The 17,618-nt window shown below is 38.2% G+C and overlaps 1 long non-coding RNA gene across 1 annotated transcript in view; it reads left to right on the forward strand.

Annotated features, from left to right (window-relative positions):
* The first annotated feature begins 10,594 nt into the window (after window positions 1-10,594).
* Window positions 10,595-17,618, forward strand: part of LOC308177555 — an 87,645-nt gene continuing 80,621 nt past the window's right edge. The window contains exon 1 of the long non-coding RNA XR_013939253.1: window positions 10,595-10,730. This is a non-coding gene — a long non-coding RNA (uncharacterized lncRNA). The remainder of the gene's footprint in view (window positions 10,731-17,618) is intronic.

The raw sequence follows: 17,618 nt of genomic DNA on the forward strand, positions 1-17,618 counted from the left end.
TACTCAGTCATTTAAACCTGCCATTCAAACACTAAATTGCAGTTCTCAAATTAAAGACTTGCCACTGTGAGCACCTGCTGGGATTTCCCTGCTACTGGTATTAATGTCTGACAACACCTTCCAAAAAGTCCCAGACTGAATTAGCCTTACTTTTCAGACAGACCATACAGTATCTATTGGAATTCCAATATCTGTAGTGGGAGAGCATATATTTGCAGCTTACCCATGGTTATCTTTTCCTTTGACTTAGCCATTCCTGGCAAAATTCAAGTATGCAAGAATCAAAATAGCCTCTAAGACAGACATATTTGAATCAGCCAACACAATTTTGTCATGCTTAAGAACCAGGGCACACAGCAGTTCACCTTTAGTGACAAACACTTGTCACGGACGTTTTAACTATCCACTAATAGCATCTAAAATAAAACCAAAGGAAAAGCCTTAGAAAAACAAACAGACAAAAATTTGCCATGCATATATTAAAGCTGAAAGCAAAATTTGAGAGTAATTGTACCACAGAGAGCAAGGAAAGAAACAAAATGTTTATATCCATCCATGCACAAGACAAGCTACTACGTATTTAATGTAGTATGTTCAAGGGTTTAAAAGTCCACAAACTGTACAAAGGTATATCCCTCAGCTCTTGCACATGTGAAGTGACAGACTCTAGCTACACCACATATGGCCTGTATTTTTTTCTGTTGATCAGTTTGTCAGCATTTTCCAGGCTTACAGCTTCTGTAAGGAAGAATTTGAGATCCCACAAAGGGTGGCTGGATGGGAAATCCTGAGAGGCCATGCTCTGCCCACAGTGGACACCAAAACCTGGACACCTTGGGAAGCTGACCCTGCAGCCCTGCATTAAAAACAGCTGTCAGAGGTGACTCTGTCAAAGCTCTTTTTAACGAGATGCTTTGTGAGCTTGTTGAACATTGACTGCTTTAATGTAATGCCTATGTTTTGATGAAAAAGTATTTTTCTGAGGAAACTTTTCTAATACGGTTTCCGTACAGGTCTCTCAAAAATAAATAAATAAAATAAAGTATACGTAAATATTATTGGCTATTGCCAGGGTTCAAAGTTCAGGTTCAGGTTCCATTATCCAGCAAAGAAAAGCAGGTGTTGTTCATCTTAAACATAAAGTAAGATCGAAGAAAAAATAAAAAATAACTGACCAGAAAAGAGTCCCAAATCCAGAGCCTTGCCTTATTCTCTTGGAAGCAGCATCCATGTCAGCAAAATCAATGGGACTTCACTGCTCTGGGCTCACTGGAGATCTCGTCTAAACGTTTTACATCCACTGTAGCATTTCTACCATCTATGCAGGCAAAAGAAACACTCATTTTTCAGCTCTGGAACACCGATGAATTTTATGACCACAGACAGAGCATTTCTCTGGGTGACTGGCTCACTGCTATGATGGCCACAGACATTGACTCTTCCTTGGAGCATTTTGTACACAGGCCACCAGGCTGTAGCTCTACTCATGCTTCACTGTGGATGATGCTGGAGGCGAGTTAGGTACGACAACCTAGCAGAACAGGCAGTAGTGGTGCAAAATGCAGGCTGTGACAATGTACAAATGTAAGGTAGAATTCACAGTTTTGCACCTTTCACTTCATTTCAGGTCTGTCTTCACATGAACAGTTCCTTTAAATCTAAATACAATAAGGAGTTAGGCTGAACTGATCTAAGGTACAAAAAGGAAATCTAAGCACAGAAAAAAAAAAAAAAGAAAAAAAAAAAACAGACAAAAGCTGTGTTCACTTCAGTATTTCTTCCTAACATTGATGCACAAATTAAGAGACTGCAAACTGAAAGAAAATCCTACCTCCAAAGGCATGTCAAGACTTAAAAACAAAGGCCTTTTTTATTAGGTAAGGATGCTGTTAGGCATCCAGTTATGTTAAGCATAAGCTTCTCAAATCTCAGTCTCAGTGGGATCTCAATTCATGCAAGGTTCTCAGAGCAGGTTTGCCATATCCACCAAGTCCTGTCATTCATAAAATGTTCTGTCATTAACAAAATAGCTAATGATTTCCTTTAGAAATTAAGTGGTGCCTATCTCGTATATCACAGGTTTATGCCAGACTGAAAATCTGGGTTTGATTACAACCAGCTTCAGCAACAGCAGTTTCAGAAAGGTCCAAAGATTTTTTCTTGCAAACAAGAGACACAGGTGTCAGCGCAGCAAATATCTGACACCAGGGGCTATATCTGACACACCCCTATATAGCCACACATGCTCCACAATTATTATTGATCTTGGTGGCATTCTCTGAGCTGAATTTAACAGTCTATACATGGCTAAAGAATTGTCAGTTGCCAACATATCTCCTTCCTCAGATCATGACCTGAGGAGAACTGCACTACTAGGGCTTTTTAGAGCACTGAGCCAACTTTTCATGTCACTTCAGCGACAACAAAACACAAATAAATAAATATATAATATAAATAAATAAAAGCTTTTTTTTTTCCTAGTATTTATTTCCCCACTAATATTTTTCAGAAGTGTCAGAAGTAACCTTGGCATCACTTTAATTTTCTTTGAAAAACTGCAAAATTACTGTATATGTGTACATCCATGGCTAACCAAAATGTTGCATCTTGCTCATCACTGACCTTTCTTGTAAAGTAGTATTTTCATCCTTTAAAGACCATAAATTAATCTTAAATAGTGTTAAAAAGACACTCAGAATCAGTAAGAGACCTTCAATTCCTTTTCCAGTCACATGCTCATCCACTAACAAAGCTTGATTTTGATTTTTTTAGTCCCCTCTTTACAGTTATCTCTTGTTCTTAAATTAGTGGTAATTTTTCCCTGTTACTCCACTTGATCATAAAAAGGAGTGTAATTGCAATCCTGTTTGTTTTTTTTTTTTTTAATTTTCTTAAAAACACACAATTCCTCATTTAAGATACAGTAGGGAATTATTATTTTAGCTACTATCTTTGTTGCTGTTTTTTGGTGTTTTGTCTTGTATATTAGTTTTTACTTTATGGGAGATATGCAGAGCTCACATGGAAAAAATTATAATGGAGTTTGCCAATCTCTTTTCAAGGTTATTTGTCTTTCTGCTTATGCTTCTCAAAGGTCTTTATTTTCAATTTCTTCTTTGTCTCAATACCCATATATTATGATTTATTTTTTTTCTTTGGTGAATAACTGCCCTAGCAATATGCAAAATCAGGCAAAAACCTCATTTGCAGTATATAATTTCTTTTTCCAGTTACTAGTCCTGTCAATCAGCTGGTCTCAGGCTCCCACAAAAGTATGTCAGGAGCTGTATTTTTCTTGCTATTATCCATAATCTCTGTGAAAGGAGAAAGCACATTATTTCATCCATGGTTGTGTCATACAAAAAAAAAAAAAAAATGTCTTTTAAACATCACCAAGATTCAGCAGCTGCAGATAAGACAAAGCCTCAGTTAATTTCTCCACATCAGATCTTTCTGCATCAGAATTTTTTTGACCCCACCAGTTTGAATCTGGCAAGGTAGGTAGATGATCAGAGAGGTTATATGCAGTGACAGTCCCTTACAAGCAGATAAAATATCATGAGAGAAAGGAAGAATATTTTCATTCTTTCTCCTTTGATAGTGTTTGGCCTTTTATGCAGCTCAAGATGTTCTTCCAGAAAAGATTGCTCGTATTCAGTACCATCTTCCTGTGAGATGTTTTTCTGTCCTAGATAAGGACATTCTCTCTTGAAATTCAGAACATTATTAATATGACTTTTGTAAGATGCCCCGTTACAGACATTTGGGGGTCAAGTTCTCTTTGCAACATGTAGTAAACCATACAGGAAGCTGCTCACTTTAGGATAAGTTAAGGAAGGCCTATATCCCAACCACATACTTTTACTGGGAGACCACAGGGTGAACTGTTGAGAGTAGAAATGGCTTCTACAAAGTCCCATACCCTTAGGGCTCTTGCAGATATTCCCCAGCATATCTACGTGTTATTTCAGCTCATAAGCTGAAACATCATCACCCTCCCATAGGCAGGGATTTGGATATGGACCATCCACACACAACCTCTCCAGAACTACTACACACAGCCCTGCAAGCAGAGCAGACTCCATACTTACTATGCCTTTCCATCTTTATTTTCCTCTGATTTGCAGCTTAAATATGCAGTAATCCCTGAAGGGAGTGTTGCTGGATCATCATCCCCACAGGGTGAAACGGGAGCTGATAGAAACAATATTTCTGATGATGCTCAGCCCAACCGTGTATGGAGCAGGTATGAGGACAACCGGTCCCTCTTGCATCAAGTGCTCACTTGGCAGTTACGAAGAGAAACTGCTCCTGACATTTCTGTGCAGGTTGAACCACTCCTTTCCTCCTCTGGACTTTTTTGTCATTCATTACCACAAGTGTGTAAAGTGGGACTTGATGAAATTCAGATGCTAAAACAGTAGAAATCTAGAAACTCTATCGATTCGGTGTCATTTATTTGTTAGTCACATACTGTGAGTACAAATTCCCATCTGAGAGAGGACTATGTGCATTAACAGGGTGGCATGCCCTCTTGAAGAACACAGCCTTCTCAGAAAAAAGGAGGATTTATTGTTTGTATTTCGTATATATATAAGAATCTTAAAGTAACTCCATCCTCGTCTTTATACCATTTCTTGTACTTCTGCCTATTTCAAGATTATATCTTTGTTCCATAAAATGTAAAAGCTTCTGAAAATTGCTTGAAGGGGACTGTATTAGAAAAAAATAAAATAAATCACAAAACCAGATGAGCTCTATTTCTTTTTAACAGCTCATCATCAGTTTTCTTAAGAGAATACTTGTTTTTCTGGAAAGAAATCCACTTCAGCTGAAGTAATTCCTCAGCTTTTTAATTATTACACTCCTCTTTGGTACTCAGCTTTAATAGCTAATTCCTTCACCTGACCATTTTCCTTAACTCTTGAAAATCTTCTCAGCAGTTCCAGCAGCGATGTGTTTTGTTTGACCATATTAAAAAAAATTATTGTAAAAGAAGTAATAAAACTGACCAGTTCAGATGTGTGTTTTAGAGTGAATATAGACAAAGTCCCAGCTACTTCTCAGGTCTAATTTTATTTCATTTAATGAAAACAGAAAAGAGTAGGGGCAATATTTCCCTGTGATGTGGCCTTGCTCAGTGTGAGAAAAAGCAAAAAGCACTGGCTATTTAAAAGCCTCGAGCTTTTAAAACGCAGCTTCCACCACAGACCAATAGGCTCTATGGGCCCCTGTTTTGTAGCACTAACTCCTCTCTCCTCTGAGTGTTGCAGACAAGCACGTCTCCCACTCTCCCCAGGCCCAGTGAGAGAACTTTGAATTCTCCTTGCAAATAGCTTCTGACCTTTCCAGCAGCAGAAGTGCCAGCGTACCCACTGGAGCTCTGTGTACTTTTGCAGGTGTAAACCTGTCATTTTAAGTTATCATCCAGGAAACCTGAGAAATGAAGTTAGAACAATCTCAATATTTTATGTCATGTAATCATTCCAGTTCAGTACTGAAGATCTCAGGAACACTCTTCAGAGCGTGTCTTTAAATCTACAACTCGAAGAGTCCCAAGCTCCTACCACTTCCATTGACAAATATATTCAAACAGTATTCAAGTGAACACCTTTTTTTTTTTTTTTCTTAAACATGGAACTATAAGTAGAAGAAAAGATAAATTACTTACAGTCAAATGCAGATTTCTCTTTTAAACTACCTCTGTGTATATATATATATATATTGAAGGAAGAATATTTAAATTTAGAAATAAGCTGAAGAGTTATTTTCCAGAAGAGTTACCCTCTCAGTTCTGCACCATGCACGGCCTGTTCTACTTCTGCTGCTCAAGAATTATTTCATGTCAACTTCAGGAATCTGTTTTATTTTAAAATGCATGTTTTATTTTCTCCTTCATACAAGAGTATTTTTTCCTTGGCAGTAACTCCATTAGTCTCACTGTCAGTATCACTGATCCCAGACAAGGATGTTTTCCATTCCTCTGCAATTCGAGGCACAAGAAGAATAAACCCAGGTGCCAAAGCCACCACAAGCTCTGCCATGCTGAAAGTAGGCAGTCGAGGCAGTCTAGTTTCAGGCACACTCACACAGGTTGTAAGATAAGAATTAGAAACCTTCTAGATTTGTGCTGCAGTGCCATGAGTGTGAGCAATTTCATCTCCATCCCCCACATCACCTTTTCTTATGCAGGAGGTCTGGGGTAACTTTATTGACTTCACCTATTTTCAGCTGAAGCACAGAACAATATATCAGGAAATCTGGATCATCAGGCTGATTTAATGGCATAGAAGGGCTTTTGAGCCTTGTGAGACAGGGTGATTCATCACAGGGACCAATTCTCATGCTTTGGGAAAGTGTCGGTTGGGCAAGCACCAGACAAATGTGAGAAGGAAAAAAATAGAAATACTCAGCAAGCATCCTTTTCTCTTTTAAAACACCATTAAATTTAGTAAATATTTATGTAAAAATAATGTTCCAACAGTCTCTGAAAGATGACAAAAAGCACAGTGTGGCAACAGCCATTTCAAATCTGGTGCAGCTGATTGGGCAATGTTGACGAAACTGAGGACAACTGCAAAAATTGGTCCCAAAGTCATGAGAAAAAAGAAAAAAAAAGAAAGCAAAAGAAACAGAAATAGAAAAAGAAAAAAAAAAGGAAAAAGTTTACAGAGGGCAATGTTCTATTTCTGGGAAAGTAAGTTTGCTTTTTAGAGGGGAGAAAAAGAAATGACTACTTCAAAGAGATCTTTCCTTTGCTTGCAAGAGATGATACCAAGTCAAGGGCCTGAGCTGTTGAGAAATTTGCTGTGGATGCAAAGGACAGGCAAATGGTGTGGAGACCTTCAGCTGTCTGCTCCTGTCTGCAACTGAATGCTGGAATTTGATCTTGGACACAGAACCCTTGGGTGGCTCAGGTGTTCCAGCCCCTTTCGTTAGCAATAGTTCAGGGTGAGAAATATCAATATAAACTGCAGTGAGTAAGCCTGACTTCTGGTGGCTGGAGGTAAGAAGGGACTGGTGGGCTGGAGACCTACATGGATCTGCAGGGCTAGCTGTGACAGTGCAATATCCCCCTCGTTTCTTGGAATTACTGCATTTTTAACTTTCCTTCAGGCTCTGTTCTGAGTCTGAGACAGCAACATTTGTAACTCCCAACGCAGCACCATACCCTCCTTGGCAATCCCATCCTTCTCTTGAGGATCAACAGCTTCCCCCTGAAAGCACGAGCCTTCCTTTGAATGTCTGCAGACTAGATGAAGAAGGCTTTTATCTAGGAAAAAAACACCATGTAATATATTAGAAAAAGGTAGCAAAATGTGGAGAGGGGAAAAACATTTGACTAATTTTAGGTAAAAATAATGAAGTCAGCCACTAAATTTCAACTGACTAAGATCTTTCCAGTCCTACAGGTTCATTTTTAATGTCATGGAGACAGGAGTTTGTCTGAGCCTATCTGAATATTCATTCGTGATGGTAATTAGAGACGAAGTTTTTAACATGAATAGTTTGAAATATCTTAACTTTCAAAAAGATTAGTACAGAATCTTCATAAAATACAACTAAGAAATAAAACATGCTTAGGAAATGTTATTTTACTGAAAATTGCCTTCTAGCCTTGCATTTGCTGCTTGAAATGGAAGCAAATATCTCAGTGCCTAATACAATAGAGACTCTATAACTGAATAATGTTGAAGGACCTAAAGAAAAGAATATTGTTATATATTTTTGTATCTCTGCTTTTGCAATTAAAGCTTTTACATTTAACTACTGTGTCCACATGATTATAAAGAGGAAAACACTCCAGAAAATTTTCTAGGAATTGTAAGCCTGTGGCAGACTTTACCAAAATATTACAGGTCAGAATAGAAAAGGCCATTCATTTATTGATTTATCTGTCATTCAAATGTGAAATGATGAAGTGGCTCCTGTAAGTTAATAATAAATTAAGATCCTAAGCAAGAGAAACCTTACAGTGCTTTTTGATTCTACGCCTTTGTAAACAGCATAGAAAATTTTAAAGTAAGAGCCTGATTTACAAAAACACCACACAGCTTTCAAACCTTCAAAGTTACATTTTCCAGACAGGGACTCTTGCATTTCAGTCAGATCCATTGGACTGAGTGATAGTTTCCATGCTAATCTGCTAATCTCCTTTTATATTCATGAACTGTCTTTATTAATAAATAAATAAATAAATAAAATATTGAAGGTCATTTTGGAACTTTTGCTTTAGTTACAATAGATTTTCTTCTATATTCATATTACTAATATCCAAACAACTATTTTGTTATCATCCACCGTACCTCATGTAGAAACTGAAAGCGTAAAATAATCAACCACATGGAGATTAATCATCAGGGAAAAAAAAAAAAAGGAAACCTAGACAAAAATGATGTGCTCTGGGGCAGTACAAGACAAACATTTGTTCCCATAAAGATGACAAGATTTCCTTGCCTCGGCAGCTAGGAAAAACACCAACATACACCAGAGGAAAGTGCCCAATTAAGGCGATTAAAGAAGCAGCAATCAAAAGTTGACCAAGTTGAAAGCTTTTCAAAATGCAAACAGTCATGTTTGTGATAGATGACATTTCTGTATGCCAGTGTATTTTATCCATTTCCTTCTTGCTGTAGCTGCTGTTTGCTGTTTGATCAGCCAGGAAGCGTTATTTAAGCTTATACAGTAGTGTAATTGAATTTATACTCCATTACAACTTAGAGAAATGTATTGTCATGGAGAATTTGGGTCAGAAGAATAATCACATGTCTTTGCTTTCTACCTTTCTCTGTAATAATTTGACAGTTTTGTTGCTAAAACCATAAACTTGGTCAAGTTCATCATAAAGGCAATGTGAGAAAAGCAGAGCTAAGTGTGCTCCCAGCTTTGAATAATTTCTAATTTAAGAGAAAGAATTACTACCCTGCTCAGAACCATCCCTGTTATTTTTACTGCTTGTACTCACTTCTGGGCAAATACCCCATTTTCACCCCCTAAAACCTGCACAGGACCACCGCCTAGGTGCAATTGCACTGGAGAAAATCCTTGAGAATGCTGTAAACAAACCCAATTTGGGCTCTATCCCAGTTTTTCCTTTTGCCTCTGTGCACAGATACAAAATATAGCTTGGATGGAACTGTTTACATCTTACGCCAGTAATTTTACCATAGCATAACCATCTGTTTCCAGCCCACTGGCTCTAATTGCGCATCAGGAAAGTACAAGCCCTACAGGTTCCCTGTGCCTGCCAGTCAGCTACAGACAGAGGGACTCAGGCTTTTTGTACTCTGTGTACCAGGGAGCTCTACAGCATCAGCGATACTGGGAGGACACAATGTGAAAAAGCCCGGGTCTGAATATCGTGGTTTGCTTCAGTGGGTGAGGAAAGGAAAGACAGCATTACAGCTGCTACACATGCAGCAAGCTCAGTGGGAAAACCTTTCTAATAGTTTCCCCTGAGGTACAGAAAACTTAATTCAATTATTCATTTATATGCTTTTATTACAGCTTATCCTCCTCCTTCTACCCCCTCCCCACCCCACTCCCAACAACAATAATCATCATCATCATCATCATCCCCTTGTACTTTACTACGAAATCCTACCCATCACAGCCTCTTTTAGAGCAGATTTTTAATTACAGGGATAAAGTCAGGTGGCATGTATTCGACAACAAAACACTTAAGAACATGCTTAATTAAAAGATTAAAGATTGGGATTTAAATATGTCTTTAAATGATTTGTTGATTGAGGCCATGAAGCAGAATGTCTGGTCTAATTTTCAGCTATCATTTTCTTTTTTACAGCTACATTGGTTACTTAAAGCATGTCAGGACTTGGTTACCTGCCAGCTGCAGCTACTGAACAGCATGCTGCAGCTTGGAGAATGCCTTTGACTCACGTGCCAGCCTTCAAACAGCTTTTCCTGCCCTGGGGCCCTCTTCCCGCTAACAAATGAAAAATTAGAAGGACTTGCCATTAGGATTTTTATCAGCTTTAAGACACAATAGGAACAGCGTGTAGCATTGAATTTCTGGAATAGCCATTTGCAATATTGTAGCACACTGCTATATTGCATGTTGTGCAATAAAGCTTTCATTAAAGTTAAATTATGCAATTTTCACTATAAACTCACATACTGTAACATTTATTGTATATTTTCCTTCAAAGTGCCAGCGTTTTCCCAGATTAGTAGGTTTCTAAATTAAGCTCTCAAAACCATGCCATGGATGCTCTTGTGTTCCTTAAACACATTGCAGCTTCACTCCTCAGGAATGGGGAGACTCAATTACCTGATGCACAATGATTTGGGTTTTTTCAAAAGAGCTGATTTCTTTTTCAGAATATCTATATTGCCATTTCCCTCTGCTTGACAAGCTCTTTGAAGTCTCAGCTTGAGCAGATTAAGATGTACACGTACACCTTACATAGAACATGGGAACTGCCAAGACATTGTTTCAGTAAAAGTTTCTGAGGTATTTTTTAACCTTCTTCAAGCCCATAAAGTGTCATTCAGCTGCAGAGAAGTCACCGATGACTAACTTTGATAAAGGCAGCTGTCCCAATTGGGACTTGTGGGTACTTCTTCTGCCTCTTGCCAGCTGTGTGCTATTGCTTTTAAAGGGCCTCCTGGGGTAGGGACTGTTTTGGGGTGATGCACGAGGGAGCTGAAGCTTCTGTGAGTGCTTAGTGCTGCCCTGAGCATGGAGGCACTGCCATGTCACGGAGCAGGTAAGCAGCCCAGTGCTGGCTGGGAGTCCTTCTTCTTTTCTTTCTCCTCTGATATAGTTTGATTTTCTTATTCCTGCTTTAGAAGTGAATTATCATGATTTATGTTGTAATAACATCCGAGTTTAGTTTAAAGGTATTTTGACCTTTGCAGAGGTCTTGCTTTGGAGAAAAGCATTCCTCTTTTGAAGTAGTGGCCTGGGGTCATCTCATGTTAGGAAGCAATGGCTGGGTGAGTGTTTCTGTTAGTCAAAGTCCTTACCAGTCTTGACTTAAAATGTTGTGGGAGAACAGTAACTTATATGATGCTGTAACATGACAAATCTTCAATGAATTAAACGCAAAGTTTTTTAGGCTCTGTTGGTTCGCATAGGTGCTTAAGTACTGTACGTTGTAGACCTTAAATGCTCCTGGACTACTGCAAGCGCTAAGGGGAGCGCAGGAATATTTTTCACGGGAAAGAAAAATAGCTTGAATGTTTTACTTATTTGCTTGGTGTTTGGAAGTGCAAGTGTTGTTTAAAAACGGCTAATAAGAACTTGTGTATGACAAAAGTAGAAGTGCGTATTTAATTGTAACAAGTAATTTGGGTTAGTGATAAAAGAAGCAGGCTTACCAGGTGCATGATTGCTAGGCTTATTCTGTCTCAAAGGTTGGGGTTGTTAGTGTTTTTTTTTCTTATTTTCCTGGGAATGAATGAAGGAATTTGAAGTTAGTTTAGTTTCAGGCTTTTGCTGTATTGTATTTTCTTAAAACATAACTTCAAAGAAGCAAAGTGTGATGTTAAAGAAGAAAATGGTAAGCTGCTGATGAACGGGAAGAGGTTTGATGGCTCAAATGCAAAATTATCTTTAACTTGAAGATGCAGGGTGTAGGCTACTGAATTTCTGGGTGGTCAAAAGAGTCTCCATCCTCTCAATGGAGCACAGATCTTTTCAATTGGTTAAGTGCCACTCTGGGTTTCTAAAGAAGGAAAAGGTTTTGAGGGATGATGTCCTGAAACAAAGCTCCCAACAGAAATGTTAATGTAAGCTTACTTTATAGAAGTAGTAACATGAGTTGCCTGCTGTGGCTAGGACTTGGACTTGAGGGCCTAGAAGGTGCCTCACAGTCCTTTGCTGTTTTCCTTAGGTGCAGGGAGCAAATCAGAGCTGCTGGAGCCAGTATTAGTGATAAAATAATATATAAATTATTATATAATTATTATATACTACATTAATTGTTATATTATAAAATAAAGTCAGGAATAATTCTCCTATATTTGTCTATGTTAAAAGGCTCCTATAAAAGAAGCCTCACAAGAGGTATTTTTTACTTTCCTTTTTTATTAACTTCCGAGATTCAGTGGTGGTACTATTCATAATCAGTTATAAATTTATTGAATTCTCAAAGCAGTTTACTCCTTGTTCATGCTCAGATGAGTAAGTAACTGAGAGGGTTAACAGCCTGAGAAACATTAAAACATCTGCAATATATAACCAGTCTTAAAAGCTACTTCACAAAGCAGAGGGTGATAATGCAGTGATACTGCACAAGAAAAAGATTGTTATCCAGCTGTCAGCTGTCTTAAGTTTCTTCATCTATCAAGTGTTTTAGAGGGCCACCTTTGTATGCTGCCGTAACTTAATCCTTACAGCAGTGACATCTTAAGCATTGGTGGTTTTTTTTTTTTGGTGTCCTTCTATGCAAAAAAAAAAAAAGCTTTGACCTCCAGTGGGATATTAAAAAATATTAAAAATAAATAAATAATCCAATAGGTCTTTATATTCATCTGTGTATTTTGAGTACAGGAGAGAAGGCTACTCTCACTGCGCTGCTTATCTTTCTGCTCTTGCTGTTCTGGGGTTCACTGGGTCTGTGCTGCTCTGGGGACCATTGGGACTGTCAGCAGCAAAGGGGAAGAGAGAGACTGGTCCTGAATCCTCAAGATAATGTTGTGCATGCTCAGGGTGTCTCCCTGGTCTTCTAGTTTTGTGTCTCTGCCTTACATCTGCAGGAGTTTGCATACTGAGATGGGCATTGAACCTCAGCTTGTGGCCAGGTCTTGAACTTGACTTCAGTCTTATGAACTGCAGTAAATGCTCCAGAGTGTACTCATATTGACCTGGCTGTGTGCTCAGTGGGGATGATATTTGAACAAATCTCTGTGTGGCCCTGAGTGCATGCTGTAATACAAAGTTTGCTCTAATAAGCTGTTCGTTCTCCTCATTATGTTTCCAGAACCAATGAACTCTGATACTTTTTCTCTGCTTAGTTGACATTGCCTAATGCTTTTAATCTTTCTAAACTTCTGCCCTCACTGTGTGCAAGAACCTCAGTCTAGTTTTGCACCATGTAATGTACTATTTCTTTCTAATATTTTCTTTGTGCTGCATGCATTTCATTTCTTGTAGACTGTGTCCATATTCCCATAACCTGATGCAAGGAGCACCAATTTACCTCTGGTTTGCTGTTCATTATTTTATATATATCTACTGTAATTCATAAATCCATGCCAAAGTCACTTTTCCAGAGTAAGTGCTTCCTAGCTTCTCTCACCAGTTAATTGGAGGCACTCTTGACAGAAATGACAGATATGCCTGAGGAAGAACTAGTGTCTAGGGGAGAGTGTTAAGATAACCTATAAAGCTGAAATTAATAAGTAGATGAGTTTCTGATGATGCTCTTGAATAAAGTGGCTAATCAATAAAGTACACTTTGAACAAAAACACTCATTCATTATAAGTACAAGGGCTTGTCTATGGCTAGAAAAGATAAAATATGAGCAAAATTTGCCTTTGTGAAGTTAACAGGGCTCTTACAGCTCAGTGTAAGGTTTTAATGCCATCCTTGATGTATATTTTTCCAGAAACACTGTAAACTTTTCTGGATAGGACAAGATTAATTAAAGGCTATAGGAAGCATAGATTGAGGAATGTCCCCTATTCACTACTGGTGCAGGGTGTTTTTGTTTTTTTATGCAAAACAACTTTAAGGGGCACAGCTGCCACTTCTTTTTTTATCACCAGGACAGGCTGTTAGTACAAGGTGGATACTGTATCAATGAATTTTCTAATTTGTTTTCACATCTTTGTTTCCCCATTCAGTACCATTTTTAGGACCCCTAAGCATTGCCCTTCTCCATGTGGATATTATAGGTTTCCCTACAGCTGTGCTATTATTGAAGATCATGATTTTGTGTCCATCAAGCACAATGAATGCAAGTCCACGTGAACTATATCATAACTCGTAATGTATTGTTCCCCTTTTCCCCCAGTTAGCGTTTGTTCTGTTTAATTCCTTACAGCCAAGTGAGGCAGGTTACTTACTATCCAAAAGCTACGACCTAATACCTTCTGCATATCCATCTCTCATTCTGTCCATTCTGTGGTTTATTCCTTTACAATAGTGCATTCTGTTTTCCTTTCACACTATGGGCTTTGGTTTATTGCTGAGATTCAAAACCATGCTCTTCAAAACTGCTCACAACCACCATAAAGTAATATTCGTAAGTATTGAATTCAAGTGTTTTTTATTGCTTGCATATGGAAAATGCTGCTATTTTTTTATGAAGTGTTCCTGCTTTTAAATGAAAACTTCCATGTTTAAGGTACAGGAGTTTCTTTACCAGTTTTTCAAACCAAAATTCTTATCAAACTACTAGAGAAATCATGCAATTGCTTGCATATTTTGTTTAGTTATAAGTCTTTTAGGAAACAATTTCTGAGGTTCTGTGTAAACAGCTTCAGAATGGGAAGTTATGGGAGCAAGGACAGAATTTTGCACAACTGTGTTTTGTTATGTGCTCTTCTTACCAGAGTGCCAGTGGTAAGCAGATATGTTTGGGCTTTGGTTATGCAAGGCTGTGTTTTTTCATGTGGCTTTGCTTTCCTATCTTCCTGGGGAATAAATATTTTAATGTTGTGAGGCTGAAATCTTGATTTTATTTTTTTTTTTGTGAAGCAAGTCTCCCATTCACTGAGCCATCTGGTGGATTTTAGCTGTAAGGGCAGGACTGGACAATTTAATAAAACATTTTTCTTGTTAGAATCTTGTTTCTGTCTTAAAAGTTAGTTTTATGGTTGCATTATGTATCTGTAGCTTGGTTTAAACTGTATAAAGTGGAACACTTTTCAAAACAAGACTGAAACAGCAATAGATTCTGGACTCCATCCTAAAAACACTTGCTTGTTTTCCACTGTTCCACAAGGACACTGGCTCTGCTTTGATTTGTAGGTTTTCCTGGGTTTTAGATCCAGCCTGGGCATAAGAATTCTTCATGTAGATTTGGTCCAGCAGTTGGAGATCCCATTAGGCTGGCATTATGTGGCCTCAGAGTAATGTGGCTTGATGCAGTACTGAAGGTGGGATTTGGCTTTTTTGTTATAATACAACGTGTTCTCCACTGTACCTTTTATTTCTACTTTAAGCAATAAACCTGCAGTGACAACCATGTGGGGAAAACAGCTGAGCACTTTTGTATTCATTTCTCCCCATCACCACCCCTTTGCCATCATTAAAAAACACTCTCCGAGGAGCTTTTATTTCTGTGGGAACTATATAATTACTCGCTTATGACTTGAAGACAAAGCAAAAAAGGGAGGAGGTGGAGAAACATCCATGATGCCTCCCCAAGCTACACTGGTGCTCAACTGTGCCTCAGAAGAATCGCGTACAAGTTTGCAAGTTACCTTGGTTTTTCTGTGGTAAGGAGTGGATCGCTGCAACAACATGAGAGTTATTCCACAAGCCTTGACTGTGGGAAGGAGCCATTAGGAAAATCAGCTCTGTATAACCTTAATGCATTTTTAATTTTAAAGTTGTAGGGAAGGATTGACTTCAGCAAGGCCAGATAGCAAAACTCTCATTAAGTAGGATCAATATTTCAATAAATTGTCTCCCTTCTCTGTAGACTGAGAAGGGAGAAAAATACTTCATTGTGAGAAGAGCAGAATGGTCATCCAAGAATGTATATGCTATAGGTGATGCTTGTCAAATACTTAGAACTTTGTGTACGAGAACTTATTGATTCCCCAAAGTACAATCTTGGAGAAGGCAGGATGCTTTTGCAGAGAAATTCTGTTTTTATTGCATGTTTTAATTTGACTTTATCAAAACATGTAACAGTCTTTTTTGAGGTGTGTAGGAGCACAAGCTAAGCACATCTGTGAAGCTGATTTTTGAACACTTTATAAGATTTCAGGAGGTTTCATGTTGCTAATATCTGAGATTTTGATTTATCATTGATTGTTCAGTATTTGAGATTTTTTTGAAACACTATGGAACTGTCTTCAGTGGGTTATTTAAACTGATTTTGCTTGTTTCCTCATGGGGCTTGAGGGTGCCAGTGGAGTTGATGCAGTCAAGCCTATCTCTGTACTTGGATCCTGAACACCCGCTGGAAAAGGGAAACTATTTTTTCCTTCGACACTGTGGCAAAAATGTCTTTTCTCAGCCTGCTCTAAAAAGAGCATGCTTTTATCACATCTCCTTTTGACCCTGTACGTTCCCTCAGGGATGCATTTTCTTCTCATAGACGTCTCTGTTACACAGAGCTATAAAATCACATGCAGCCAGACTTTGCCACCAGCGTAACATGTGCGCTGCCTGGTTTCCACTGGGGGACCTGATTGTATCAATCTGTCCAAGATAAATTTCTACTAAACAATACTCTGCTTAAAAGAAGTGTATTCCCAACTTCAGTAGTTAATGTGAGTTCAGTGAGCTGAAAAATGCATGAGTCTGTAAACTGTGTATATGAATATAAGGTATTTTGCAGAATCCCTATAACAGCAGGTTAAAATGAATATATATATATATATATATACAGAGAGAGAGAGAGGCATTCTTTTGCACCTGCATAGGAATGAGCTCACAGGAGCAATAAGGCAGGCAGACTGCAATTACCCCTCTGATTGCTAGGAACCAATTATGTATGGATTCTGTCTGTTTCCTTAATTACAAAAATGAGACCAGGTTTCCTGGTTATTGATTTTGCTATTTACTTCACTAGTGATTTACACGAGTGTGGAAGGGAACTCTAAGTAATTCGTTGCCAAGTAATCATTTCCATAAAATAACCATGTTTTGTCTTTACTAGGCATCCTGACTGCATTTTTCTGAGGGAATTCAGGGTAGTGAGAAGTTTAGAATCAGTGTGCATATTAACCTTCAGGCTTTCAAATCTATTATTTTCTGAACATTTTTTACATGATACTTTATATAATTAGTGAAAATCCTCTTACAAAGGATAGCTCTCCTTGCAGTCAGTTAATTTGAGCCTTAAAGAAAAAACTTTCTTTTCCAAAATACTACCCCAAGCTGTACTTCTCTTCCTTTTCTTCCTTGTAAGAACTCTCATACTTCCACATCTGACCAGGGTTTGAAATACTGGACTGGAGATAGGGTTGTTTGTTTGTTTTTTAAGCTTGTATCAAGAGGCAGGTCAGTCACTATAAGAAGCTTGAGGTAGCAGAAGGCTTTGCTACCTGCCTGGTGATGTACAGGAAAGAATATTGAAATAATATAGATAAGACTTCAAAGATTAAACCTGCTGAGCCAGAAAGCTATTGAAAACATCAGCAGAGATGTGCTCTCTCCCAGTGGTTCACAGTGCACTGGCAGGGCTTGTAGTATGCAGAGAGACGAAGACTGTTCTGTTCAAGGAAACACTATCTATGGTAGTCTAGTTGATAAATATGTATGTACATGCATATGAATACCTTGTGAGTATATGTACATATTTGTGTGTGCATGTATTAATTGCAGTGAAATACATTTCTTGAAGTCACCTCCCAGCAGTTTAAACAGATGACTATAACTGTACCAGCCCTGAGAATATTGAAATTAGTGGTGTGGGTTTATTGAACTTTTCCTATGATAACGGCAGAATTTGGTGTCTGTTGCATTTGG

This window comes from Anser brachyrhynchus, assembly GCF_964034855.1.
Source record: "Anser brachyrhynchus genome assembly, chromosome: 14".
Lineage (NCBI taxonomy): Eukaryota > Metazoa > Chordata > Aves > Anseriformes > Anatidae > Anser > Anser brachyrhynchus.